At 39.3% G+C, this 14,555-nt stretch overlaps 1 protein-coding gene across 5 annotated transcripts in view; it reads right to left on the bottom strand.

Moving 5' to 3' along the window:
* The window catches only part of LOC120435000 (tumor necrosis factor alpha-induced protein 2-like), a 74,478-nt gene that overhangs the window by 30,662 nt on the left and 29,261 nt on the right, over nucleotides 1-14,555 (bottom strand). For 3 of the 5 annotated variants that reach the window (XM_039603687.1, XM_039603688.1, XM_039603689.1), the window contains exon 1: nucleotides 558-652. The exons of the other annotated variants lie outside the window; for them this stretch is intronic. The gene's annotated coding sequence lies outside the window, so the exon portion shown is untranslated. Of the gene's footprint in view, nucleotides 1-557; nucleotides 653-14,555 lie in introns of those variants that run through there. 5 annotated transcript variants of the gene reach the window in all.

Below are 14,555 nucleotides of genomic sequence, written 5' to 3'. Positions count from 1 at the left end.
CCAACTCTGGATTTTAATAATAATTAAGTGAATAGGATCTTACATAATAAAACCTGTATAAGTACTGTATAAAGAACCAATTTACTGACTAACCAATTCATTGTGGCTTTCACCAGGATCATCATAAACATATATTACAGATAACATTTTATATTGGACAGATTAGAGTAGAAAAACAGAGAACAACACGTTGTGTTTTATTTGGGAACATTTTCTCTCATCTCTTTGGTCCTGGACTTTCAAATACTGTTTATCTGCTGTTGATCGTTGATCGCAAAACTTCAATTTGTCCAGATTACTAAATATTTCAAGGACATGCTGCATACCATGCTGAGATAAGAAATTAGATGTCGCTGAACAGCAATGTGTGTGTGTGTGTGTGTGTGTGTGTGTGTGTGTGTGTGTGTGTGTGTGTGTGTGTGTGTGTGTGTGTGTGTGTGCAGAGAGCGAGAGAGAGAAAACGATTGATTTCTCTCACAGTTTATTTTCGAGATTGATAATTAGTCAGTGTATGCAAACCGTACCTTGTTACAGTAACGAGAAAAAGGTGTACTTACCTCCGATTTCGCACAGGTAATAGAACTTCAGCAGTTTCTTCCCCCTTCACCTGCTTTCGATTACAAGTTCAGGTTTGGCAAGGTCAGAGGGTGTGACAGGGCGCGCGCGCGCACGCTGGGCGGGGGGTGCATTTACATTTACGATCGGTAACGTCACTTTCTTTGTGAAAGCCATACGTCACTAACCAAAGAGCAGGCGGACAAACGAGGGGCAAAAGCAAGCCTGTCACGTTCCCAGAAACGGGACAGTTTCCAGTCTGAGCTGTGATTAGAGTCAGAGCACCTTACAGGCGTGTTTTGTTTTCATGGTCAAATCTATACTTTACAGGTGATGAAAGAAGCTCTCATATTGTACATAAAAGGACATCAATGAAGTCGCATTTCTGTTGCATAACCTTTGACTGTGTTGCAGTGCGTGCTGAAGAAAGAAATCCAACAATAGGTGTCAAAAATGGTAAATCTCTTGAAACCAGTGTGTTGTACTTCTGAGACTTTTTCCTCTCCGCTGTTGTTTTGGAGATATAAAGAAAGGAAACTGTGCAATATATCACAACAGGAGAAATGAGAGAAAATACCTCTCATGCTGGTCACCACTGATATACACAGTAGCGGTTTTTGATACGGGCGACACGGGCGGTTGCCCGGGGCGGCATCGTGGTGGGGGGCGGCATCGCGGACATTGGCAAAAAAATAATAATAATTTTTTTTGCTCGTACTCATGCTTCCCCGACGTCAGCCAGCGCATATTGGGAATGTCATAGGCATCAATCGGTTTTCTATCGCCCATTTGCTGGGAGCAAGGGCGCCCTCGTTTGCGAGGTGCGCCTGCTGCTTGCGGCACAGGGAGGAGAGGACGGGGCGGCGGGGGATTCTCTGGCTTTCTGGAGCAGCATCTAATAACCAACTCGCAAAATAAAAGAAAATAAAAACAAAACAACGAACATGAAACCACCAGACATTATGATACAGACTTATAATTTGCACCGATGTTTTTTTGAAATTCTATACGCGAAAAGTGAGCGCGAGAGCCCTCGGTGCGCCTGCTTGCTGCTGAAGTCAAAGTAAACTTTATTGCTATATACAGTCCAGTATATAGAGAGACGACGAGGCTCCAGTTACAGCAGTGCAAGTAAACAAACAATAAATATAAGAAGAGTAAGAAAATAAATATACACTTTAGGACCAGGGGTAAAGGGATCAATAACAATTTAAAATGTATATTTTACAGTTTGATGATTTAAAGTCTCACACACAACCCGTCGAAAGGGGAGGGGGGCCGGCTGCTTCCAAATAGAGCACATTTCATTCATAATGTTGTAAATCCAAGCCCATTATGTATTCATGATTTGAATCCTGGGTTGTGCAAAATCCCAGAAATAAACCCTAGACAAAGTGAATCTGTGAACTAAGGTATAGCTGTATTAGGTTATGTTGTGGTGATCCTCGAGTTGGGGGATGGGTGTTCATACTGGAGTGCAAAATTAAAACCAATGGAAGATGGACAAGAAAAGTTCAAAGCCATCTGGTGCTCAGTTTAGAAAAAACAGAAAAGAAGAGGAGGAGAAACAAGCAAAAGATACAGGTAAGCAGATGTGTCACTGGATGGCAGGTCATGCATCCTGAAACAATCAGAATCAGAATACTTTATTAATCCCTAAGGAAATTATGTGGGTTACAGTTGCTCCAAGAAGAAATTCTAAAAATAGTAACAGTAACAGACTAAACTCCAAACAATACAATATGTTACAGATTTTACACATTTAAGAAATAGCACTAATATATACAGATCACTCAGTTCTAAATATCAAGGATTAACAGAGGTGATTATAAATAAATATCAAGAAAATTGACAAGTATATTACAGAATAGAAAAGAGCGTGTGTAAAAAGGATGTAACTATTGCAGTGTTCACACTGTGTTAGATGGAGGAGTTGTACAGGGAGATGGCCACAGGTAGGAATGATTTCCTGTGTCGGTCAGTGGTGCTTTTTGGTAATCTCAGTTTCTCGCTGAACACTCTTGTGACTAGCCAGCATGTCATGGAGTGGGTGGGAGGTGGGGGGGGCAGAGGGAGTGTTCGCCCAGGGCACCAAACAGGCTAGGACCGCCACTGGATATACATGCAGATAAATGTGCTCAGTTAATAATGAAACCAAATGCAGCGTGATCTCAGGCCACTAGAGTGAAATGCGTGCTATATTTGTTTCAAACTGAGGAATCACAGGTGATTAGCTGCAGGTGCGCGGGCCAAGGGCGGAGCTCAACAGGCAGAGCGAAGGGAGCGAGAGAGAGCAAGAGAGGGAGAGAGAGACAAAACAAAAACAAAAACATTTGTGGCCGCGCTGGGCTGACCGGGCAGACACAGGGACCATGACAGTACCGATAAAAACTCATGAATATCTTCAAAGACAAAGCGCCAGTAACAGATGAAATGTCACTATTTAATCAAGGATTAGATGTGAAACAATGTTCGAATGTTTCAGTATTATTTATCACTTGGTTTCTACAGTAGCGGTTTTAGATACGGGCGACACGGGCGGTTGCCCGGGGCGGCATCGTGGTGGGGGGCGGCATCACGGGCATCGGCAAAAAAAAAAAAATTGCTGCCCCGACATCATGCCAGCGCATATTGGGGATGGCATAGGCACCGATCGGTTTTCTATCGCCCATTTGCTGGAAGTAAGGACGCCCTCCGTTTGCGAGGTGCGCCCGCTACTTGCAGCGCAGGGAGGAGAGGGCGGGGCGGCGGGGGATCCTCTGGCTGGCTGGAGCAGCGTTTAATTACCAACTCGCAAAATAAAACAAAATAAAAACAAACCAACAAAACACGAAAACACCAGACATTATGATACAGACTTATAATTTGCACCGATGTTTTTTCAAAATTCTATACACAAAAAGTGAGCGCGAGAGCCCTCGGTGCGCCTGCTCGCTGCTGAAGTCAAAGTAAACTTTATTGTCATCTCCGCTACATACAGTCCAGTATAGAGAGAGACGAGACGACGAGGCTCCAGTTACAGCAGTGCAAGTAAACGAACAATAAATATTTAAGAGTAAAAAAATAAATATACACTTTAGGACTCGGGGTAAAGGGATCAATAACAATTTAAAATGTATATTTTATATTTTGTTGATTTAAAGTGTCACACTTTTTTAAAGTTTAAAAAAAGAGAAAAGAGGAGGAGTGTAGCGACTTCCACAGTCGCTAGAGGCCGGGGACTGAGCCTGTCTATTTGCCTGACGCGCTGTCAACTTTATGCAATAATGCGACAGGTGGAATTGCTTGCTTGTTTATTAAAATGCTTGAAAAGTTTACAGAGCAATGTGATCGGCTCACGATTCAAACTCTTAAAACATCACAGGCTCTAATCAGGTCAACAAAAACTACGGCTACCAGCCCTCCTCTCTGTCAAAATCAAACAAGTGAAAGACAGACTGACAACGCCCTCTTAATGTCACCGCTAGCACCCACGTGACTCACCATAGCAACCAAACAAATGAAAACCCAGTGATCATTAAAATTCAATACATTTAATTATGGCTCCTAGAAGGAGAAACGAGCAAAAGATACAGGTAAGCAGATGTGACATTGGATAATGGCAGGTCATGTATCCTAAAACATTCAGAATCAGAATACTTTATTAATCCCTAAGGAAATTATGTGGGTTACAGTTCCTCCAAGAAAAAATGGTAAAAATAGTAACAGTAACAGACTAAACTCCAAACAATATATGCAATAATATAATATTAATTAGTCAGTGTCAATTGTTGATTTGTCCTGTTCTCATTGTATGATAATTATGTGTTTAGTAGCCGTTTCCATACTATGCATACTCTCTCTCTTCATATGTGTGCGTGTTGTGTGTGTGTGTGTGTGTGTGTGGGGGGCAGAGGGAGTGTTCGCCCAGGGCGCCAAACAGTCTAGGACCGCCACTGGGTTTCTATGTTAGGCAGGTAAATGTACACCAGTTGTAATAAAACTAAATCCAACATGACATCAGGACATTTATGTCCACTAGAGGGGGTTGTGTGCTGCAGTTGTGCGTGTATTTAATTGGTTGAGTCTTTGTCCATACATTTTTGAAAAAACAAAAACATTTAAATGGGTTTTTAAATAAGATGACAGAAATATGTGAGATTTGTTTCCAAGTGCTGTTTTTATGCACATCATTACAGATATTTGCTTCAGGAAAAGAAGACATTTCCAGTCGAAATAAATGACCAAATGTGAGTGGATTAGGCTGATATTGCTTATTGGATATAGTGGCCTTTTATTGGTATTATCAAATATGCATTTCAGTAACACAGTGTTTAAATTTTCTTAGCTACAATCACAAAAAGTGAAAAAAAGAAACACATACAGCTGAATGAAACATACAAAATACAAAATAATAATGATGATGATATTAATAATAACAATAATAATAATCATGATGACAATAAAACACATAAAAATACATTTACCTGAGAAATGAATTGACTTGGACCGTTTCATGTCTTTTTTCTTTTACGAAATGACAAACACTACATGTAATGTTTGTCATTTGATGTGAAATATATCATGTTTCTGTGTCTGATGTCAAACACAACAAATATGACAGGACAAAGGGTAGTATTTTAAACAGTGTACTTTATTACTTCACTGTAAACATGATATTGCCATTTATCTTCTGGTATAAATATAAGAATAAAGAATTAATCTATACTAACTTGCACAAACCAAGAAACAAACATAAATTACTGCAGAAATTCTGACTTTTTTCAGTGGTTGTGTACATTTTTTAAAAGCAGTACCTCATATTATAGTATCATATTATAGTATAGTATAGTTTTACTTATAAACTGAGAAAAATGAATGGATAATATCAAAATGAAAACTTCACTATTTACCCAAACGTTACATGTGAAACAATGTTCCAGCGCATCAGCAGTATTTCAGCAGTTTCTAATACAGTAATAGGATAATAGGAAACACTGAGCTGGCCCTGCACTTCCAGCAGAGTTATTATTATCCAGGGTCATCAGTGTTGCTGTGGTGCAAAGCATGTGTGTCTGAGTCCACGATGGCATAAAACTCTCATCTTAAATATACAGAGTTTACAACTAGGTGCACACATGAGGTTACACTGAAGAACAAGAAGGTCAGACCACAGGTGTCGAACTCCAGGCCTCAAGGGCCGGTGTCCTGCAGGTTTTAGATGTGTCCTTGATCCAACACAGCTGATTCAAATGGCTAAATTACCTCCTCAAAGTGTCTTGCAGTTCTCCAGAGGCCTGGTAATGAACTAATCATTTGATTCAGGTGTGCTGACCCCAGGTGTTATCTAAAACCTGCAGGACACCGGCCCTCAAGGCCTGGAGTTCAACACCCCTGGATTGCCAGAAAACATCTAACAGACCTCACACAGTTCTCGAAAAATTATGTTTCAAACAGGGGCGATTCTAGGATCAGAGCTCTGGGGGTGCTGAGCACCCAGAGAGCTGCCCAGCCAGGCAAGATAAACTTTACTCGTCACGATGAGACTTCTTCCCTGTCTCTGTCAGTCCCTGCATCCTTATATGTCTCCAGTTGTCCCAAGTTCTCTCTGATTGTCTCCTTGGTGCATTTAAACCCCTGTTCCTCCCTGTCCTCGGCGTCTGTTGTCTTCGTCTCCATTATCAGTCATCAGAGTTTTACCATCTCTGTGCAAGTCTGCAAATTTCTTTATTAAATCATAAGATTCTTAAGTTCATCGAGTCTCTCTGTGCCTGGGTCCTCGTCACAAAACATGACATCACTGTTTTGTACATTTTAACACAATTTAATCCCCACATTTGTGAAAGAAAAGCAAAACACTTTTTTGAAAAGTCTGTAACAAAACCATCAAATCTGATAAAGGTTATTTAAATGCTGCTAAAGAAAAATGGATTGGAATAAAAAAAAATACATATCCTAACCTTAATTACTGGGGGAGAATAATGAATGATGCTCATAGTGAGTAAAAAGTAAACTGAGTGCATTTTTTGGACAGAGATTCACTTTTAATGTGTTTGTATAATATAATACAGATACATAAAAATATACTCCAAAAATAGAAGAGTCCTTGAAATGTACAAATGTACAAAATATTACTTAAAAAATTATAAAAATGGAGGCAACTTTGCATATGGTACAATGTATACTGTCTTTACTGCAGATACTACTACGGCTCTGCAGATTTTTTTATTTTATTTTAACCTATGTTGCCTCACCTTGAGGTTGGAAAATCTGTCTGGCACTTTTGGTGGTCAACTCTCTCAAGCAGTTTAACAGTTTCTGTTTTGCTGTCACTATTCCCTGTCTGTTTTCTGGTTCTCTCTGACCTTGTACTTTCTCCTCATGTTCCCCTCTTTCCTCCTCTCTCCCTGTTTGGACTGACAATCATACACAAATAGATTGTATTCAATTAGATGAAAAAAAAAATACATTAATATGAAAAAAACCTCTATTAAGATCGCTAATAAAAAGTCTGAGACTGAGAGAGCTCAGTGTACTTTCAACCAAAAGGCAAATAACCAAACCACATCTACATCTAATAAAAGATATAAATACTGAAACACTGATCCAACATTATCCTTTATTGATGGATCATTTGATCTTACACTTTTGTGTGGCTCCTGTGTTTAATATCAGCACATGCACAAAATAACCTGCTTCTCTCATTCCATTTCAAACAGGACAGTGGTAACAACACTAGGCTACGGAGTTTGCGAAGAAAAGCGTCTGGACTTCTTTAAGTTGCTTGAAGACGTTTCACCTCTCATCCGAGAAGCTTCTTCAGTTCTAAGGTCAAATGGCCGAGAGTCCCAGATTTAAACCCAGTGGGAGTATCCCCCCAAAGAGGGACAAAGGACCCCCTGGTGATCCTCTAATCACATGAGCCAAGGTGTGAAAGTGGGTGTGGGACCTAATCAGCCCGGGTTTCGGGTGAGCTCATTGTGAAACCTGGCCCCACCTTGTCATGTGAATTCCTGAGGTCAGATGGCCCAGGATGTGAGTGGGCGTTAAGGCGTCTGGGGAGGGATCTCAAAACTGGATTATAGATGGCAGACAGTTGGTGTCGTAAACCACCGCCCAATATAATCCAGTTTTGGTTTACGACACCAACTGTCTGCCAAATATAATCCAGTTTTGGTTTACGACACCAACTGTCTGCCAAATATAATCCAGTTTTGGTTTACGACACCAACTGTCTGCCATCTATAATCCAGTTTTGAGTTCCCTCCCCAGACGCCTTAACGCCCACTCACATCCTGGGCCATCTGACCTCAGGAATTCACATGACAAGGTGGGGCCAGGTTTCACAATGAGTGCACCCGAAACCCTGGCTGATTAGGTCCCACACCCGCTTTCACACCTTGGCTCATGTGATTAGAGGATCACCAGGGGTCCTTTGTCCCTCTTTGGGGGATACTCCCACTGGGTTTAAATCTGGGACTCTCGGCCATTTGACCTTAGAACTGAAGAAGCTTCTCGGATGAGAGGTGAAACGTCTTCAAGCAACTTAAAGAAGTCCAGACGCTTTTCTTCGCAAACTCCTTTGACTACGATGACCTGGATGACTGAGAACCTTCACAAATACTAGGCTACAATTTTAATTTTTTGGTTTTTAACAGACTATATAAATTTCAATGGGAGCAACAGGACGGTCAAATGTCGCTGATTTTACTACAGAGCAGGACGGATTGCAGGGTAGCAAACATCATCGGAATACATGTTTTCAACACTGCAGGTTACCTGGGTGTAATGTTTTTCAGCTAAAAAGAAACATGGTCTGACTCCTACCTAACTATATAAAGAGTAACTGAAGGTTAAATGCAGCTAACATGTCCTGTTTGAAGCCAGGCACTCACACCTCTGCTCTGCTGCGTCTCAGCCACCATCGCTCCATCGCAGAAAGAGCGCTAGAGCCAGAGTAGGGGAGAGGCGGGGAGAGAATCTATACTTTTGTTAAAATATTACGTCTCAACCAAGTACTGTATGGTTTTTATAGTTTTAGTAGTGTGTCACACAAACAGCAAATATTGTCAAAAAAGTAAGAAATCTTTAGGGGTGCTTTGATTCATTTCAGCACCCCCAAAAATGGGCTAAAAACGCCCCTGTTTTAAAAGATGAAACCAAGGTTAACTTGTACTAGAAACATGGGGAGACAATGGGCCTCATTTACTAATATTTGCCGGGAAATATTTTTACCCTGCACAAAAATCAAATGCAAAATTACCGTCACATTTGTGAAACGTGCATGCCAGCCTTTTTTGTTGTCACCACGGTGCATATATTAGTAAATCAAAAGCATTCGGAACAAACATTCATATTTCCTCTGCCCCATTTATCTCTGTATGAAACTATGTTTACCTCCAAGTGAAGCAGAGCAAATGGTGACGATGTTTTAAGAGAGAGTCACAATACAACAAAAAAATACAGAGAGGAAAGATTGTCTCCTGCAATTTGGTCACATGTGGATACACACAGTGTGATGTTTGTTATTAGCATAGTACCTGTAACATGAGAATCAGGCTTGTCCATGGCAGCCACTTTGTACATCTTTACAGACAGACTGAAAGCACTAGAATTCAGCTCATCTTATCCACGGCATGATGAGATACAGAAAGGATATGAACGGTTCATCACTTCAACATTGGAGAAAAACATCCGGGTTTCACCACCAGTATAGCTTTCTCTTAGTATGTCCAGCACAGTGGATGTGATGGTATTCATGTCGGCTTTAGAGAGGTTTGTTTTGAGTTTGAGCAGAGCCGAAACATGTTCTTCACTGTTGGTGACAGAAAGAAGAAAAGGTTATAAAAGAGGTCACTTAATGATTATGTTTATATGCTGTTTATCATTACAGAACCAGAGACTCTGAAATAAGACTATCAGTGGAAGGACGTCATAATAAATAAATAATGGGTCTGAGCACTTTGTCAGTTCACTGGTGTGTTGACTTGCTTACTGTTTATGAAAATTTATAAATTCCATAAAATGCAAGCAAATAACTGATGTTTTCAGCCAAGCTTAGTTTATATGAATATGTATGCACCATGAATGCTACATGATATTAACAATGTTAATAAGAAAAACAAAATCTGTAACATTTTCTTTAACTTTCAACAAAAAGGTTACAAGTGTAATTCATTTCTTTAAACTTGTAGTCCAAGACTGCAGGTCTCAAATCAAACAGCTGACTTGCTGATCTGTATTATTGAACCTGTTATGTCTTTTTCTGCATGTAACCAGTTTTCTGCCCCTGACATACATCCTTCCTGCAAACACTAACAGCTGTCAGTAACACATCACCACACCGATCTACACGGTGGAGGTGGAAAATGTGTCCATTTCCAATTCAGTTCAATTCAATTTTATTTATACAGCGCCAAATCACAACAACAGTCGCCTCAAGGCTCAATGCTGTTGCATATAAAACAGAATTTTTTTTAAATACATGGTAGGTGAAACTCCTATTGGTGACATTGATATGTGCCTAAATTTACATGAATCTCCAAGTTTACACAATCACAGTCAGCTGATGCAGACTGTGTGGAGTGAGGACCAAAATGCAGACACGCACAAACAAAACTTGATTCTAACAGAAAACATAGTGTTTATTATGGCTGAATGAGCAGTACAAAAATAAAAGGAAAGTAAAACATGAAAAAAACTTAAATGTGACAACTTGGTACGAATATATGAAAACCTGGAAAAATGGCATGACATGGACGGATCGCAGACGATTGGACGAGGAATGAATGAAAACACACAGACTAAATGCACATAGGAGGTGATCAGGGGAAGTGCAAACACTTGGGGAAACAGCTGATTAGAATAAACATAATGACACCACAGAGGAAGTAAAACTAAACACAATGAACATGGGACACCAGACATCTACAAAATAAAACAGGAAACATAATGCAGACATGGCACACGCTTGACAACATGAAACATGCAGACATGAAAACACATGACAGACTAAGACAAGCAGACTTAACATGACGAACTGACGAGGAACACGCACAACATAAATCCACACAGAGGAAAAGGGGCACTGGAGATGAGACAAAGCACAGAACATGATGGCTGCAGAAAAAACACATGATGGATGGAAAGGGTCATGAGGGAAAACATGTAAACAAGAGGAGAAGAAGAGAGACAAAGACATTACTAAAACACATGATGGGCATGGGAGACATAAACACATGAGGCGAGGACACAAAGGGAATATAACAGAAAATAAACTTTAACTGGGCAACCTAGGCAACTGAAAATAGATGAGCTAAAGATGACTACATGAACTTAAACATAAAGATCAAAATACATAAAATTCAAAACGCTGGGTCAAATGACTAAGGAACATGACATACACTAGTTTTTCCAAATAACTCCCCATAATAATTAAAAAAAAATAAAATAAAATAAAAATGATACTTGATACTTTCAGACACACAGTCAGTCTTTATGTGAGTGCTATCAAGAGCAGTGTTTATGTCCCCTGATTCCCTTTCTCCTTTTCGTTTAAGGTTAGAAATAAGACAAGGACTAGACAGTTTGGTTTCCAGTGCCTCATTTGAAAGAAATCCTCCTTTTCACTCTAATTAACAGCATTATTGACATTATTGACTATAGTAATTACAGCAAGCATTCACCATCACAGAGTCTGCGTATAATAGGGATTTCAGTCTAAGTAACATATGAAGGTTTTTCCATGGCATTCACTCTGTATGTCTTTACAGAGAGACTGTGACACAATATAATACACAATAATATTGCTGCTGTGCAACCAAACTCTCAGTCAGTGATACTCTAAGAAGCAAATGTGCGGCTCATCTCACTTCAACTTTGGAGAAAAACTTCCGGGTTCCAGGATCAGCACGGCTCTCTTTCAGTGTGTCCGACAGAGTGGTTTTGACGATTTTCCTGTCGGCTTTGGAGAGGTTTGTCTTGAGTTTGAGCAGAGCTGAAACATGTTTTTCACTGTTGGTGACAGAAAGAAGAAAGAGTTAAAGAAAAGTAATGATTTTCTCTATGTAAAGTCAGAGACTGTGGAAAAAAAGGATTGTCATGTGAAAGCTGCCACATTTGATATAGAAAATAAAAAAATATAAAGAAATGAGTTTGAGCATTTTTTTTTAGCTAAATATAATCTGCAATGTTTTATTTCACGTTCAACATAAGAATAACAGCAAAAGTTATAACTTCACTGATCCAGTCCAAACTTGTGTTTCATTGCCATGTTATGTCTTTTCATGTAACCAGTTTTCTGCCCCTGACACACATCCTTCCTGCAAACACTAACAGCTGTCATTAACACTTTACCACACCTCTTTAAATTGCTGAGAAGAGGGGAGATGGAAAATGTCTCAGTCCACCTCTGTTGGAAATGTGACAATAGGTGGAGCTCTTACTGAAATGGATCCGTGCCTCAAATGCATCCGATTCTCCGAATATGAACTAGTTTTACCAAAAAACTCTTCCTTAAAACTCTTATTCAGCATAAACATATATGAGTGCTATCAAGAGCAGTGTTTACATCTCTTGGTTCCCTTTCCCCCTTTTTCTTTAAGGTTAGATATAAGACAAGAATGAGACAGTTTGGTTTTCCGGTGGAAGAAATCCTCCTTTTAACTCTAATTAACAGCATTATTGACTTCATTTACACACAGCTGCTGCTGCTTCTCTAATGCCAGCACATTTTATTTAGCTTTCTGTTTCAGTGCACTATCAGTGAAACTGGTAATGTAAAATAGAAAGGCAGCACATCTACTTTTAGCTCATGTTAGTTCCCATGAATGTAGCTCATCCTGCTCACAAGATATATCTGAAACCAACTGAGATGTTTCGCTCAGTCTGCTTCCTGTTTTCCCTCAGATCTCTCTCAAAAGTATGATTGTTTATCCTGACCTAATGTCTCACAAACCTCTTATCATGATATAGTTCTGTCCTTATTGTTTATGTTACAGTTGATACAACAGGCCCCCCAAAATGAGAGCACATTACGTTTTGCGTGAGTTATACTCTGTATGTTTTTGTATTAAAGTAAATAATGTCTGAGTCAATTCAAAAGTTACCTGAGGTCGGGATAAGCAGATCCCAGTGAAAAGATTTTCATCTGTATGGCAGAAATATCTTGGAGTTTTAGCACTTCTGCAATCTTGGTCAGGATTTCCTTTAACCAGTCTTGTTTGGATCCCTGTGAAGACAAATCAGTGACGTCAGTTTAGTCTGCAAGTTTCCCCAAACTCTAATCAACAAATCTGCTGTTTTTGGAAATAATGATGTTTTTTCATCTGGAGCTACTGCACTGGAATTTCCCAAGATCGATGATGTATTTGATACGTTCTTTCAGTTTCATGAATAATGTCTTTATTTATGCACTGGGTAGTCCTCAACCAATGGTCAGATCTTTGATACATTTGTAACTACAGCTGGAGTTCAGTGGTCCTTTAATGGAGGGTTTTCCTTCATTTCTACCATGTTTTGCTCCATGTAAAATCTATGTTTAAAATATTAATTTTAAAGTTACAGATACAGAAAACAAAGTTACAGATACGGGTACAGAAAATTTATCTTTTCTGACATGGGTATGCATGCAGAAAGTGGAAAAATGTTGGCAAATTCAGAATAAAAAATAAGGACGGCACATTGTTGAACATTGTTTCTGGTCTAAAGTGATTATCAGACTTTTATAGAAATCATGCCTTTGACTCATAATGTAACTTATATAGAGACCAATTGGTCCTTCACTTCACTATAGGTCACACTTTTGTTTTTAAGGAATGAGTCCATTGAGTGTCCAGCCTTGGAGGATCACATTTTAGCCAACTCCTCTGAACAGCCTTTTCAATTTTACAAATCTATTTAATCGAATTATTTTTAATCAAAACTTCCAAACCAAATAAATGTGAAATTGAGCTGATTCTTATTCTTATTCTTATTTTTTCCACAGCTCAGCAGAAATCTGATCACTTTTGGGTTTTATTCATGTCTCAGCTAAAGTGTGCAGTGAAGGTAAGTCTCACCATTTTGGCAAACAGCTCGTGCAGTTTCTCTGCATTTTCTTTCACAGTCTCGTAAGCCTTCTGCTGCTGATTGGTGTTCTTTAATTTCACCTTTACGTTCAGGAGCCTCTGGACATATTCCACTGTCACTTCCTGGTGAAGCTGACCAATCAGCTCCTGAATTTAAACCAAGTATATAAGTAATCAGAGCGCATCATAATCCTTTTACTAAAAAGTTGACAATAAAGGCAATAATGGCCATTCAATCCATTATAAAGTTTCATCCTTTTACCTGGTAAGAGGACTGACTCGAACCCTGAAGTTCTTGAAGCTCTTCTTCAGTGCTATTCAGCAGCTTCTCAAACGTGTTCTTCTTCAGCCAGTCACTGGTTCCCACTTTCTGGTAGTGTGGCTGTGTGAGGAACAAATAACACAGTTTTTGAATCTTGGATTAAAACATATTAGGATTTAATCCAGAGGATCATTGATATCTGCAGTTGTAAAGAACTTACCTTGAGGATCTTGTGCACAGGAGTTAATAAATAAGTGTGGGCAGACTGTTTCATCTCAGTCAGGACCTGCAAACATTTTTCCCGCACATTCTCTGGGAACAGATCGTGCTCCACAAGGAAGTCCCTTTAGACAGATCACACAAGACACATTAGTTCACAGTAACGTATTCGCCTGTTATGATGAAGGTAAAATCAGAATTTCCGTCTAACTGGATCAGAAACATACCTGAACTGTTCGACACAGCTGAGGTTTGCCTTTATGAAAGCTTTGCTGTGCATTTTGTTCTGCTTAATGATGTCTTCATGAAAATTATGATACCTGCAGGAGATTAAGAACAGTTTTCACTTTTATTATCTTGATATTAACAAAAATAAAATTAAAATGTATTTTCAAATGACAATATTTAAAAGACAGCCTTGTGAAGCCTTGTTACCTCTGCATGAAGTCTGTCAGTATGGATGTTATTTTCTG

Source organism: Oreochromis aureus, linkage group 19 (genome assembly GCF_013358895.1).
Source record: "Oreochromis aureus strain Israel breed Guangdong linkage group 19, ZZ_aureus, whole genome shotgun sequence".
Lineage (NCBI taxonomy): Eukaryota > Metazoa > Chordata > Actinopteri > Cichliformes > Cichlidae > Oreochromis > Oreochromis aureus.
Note: the sequence above shows the minus strand (reverse complement) of the source record. Positions and strands in the feature narration are given on the sequence as shown.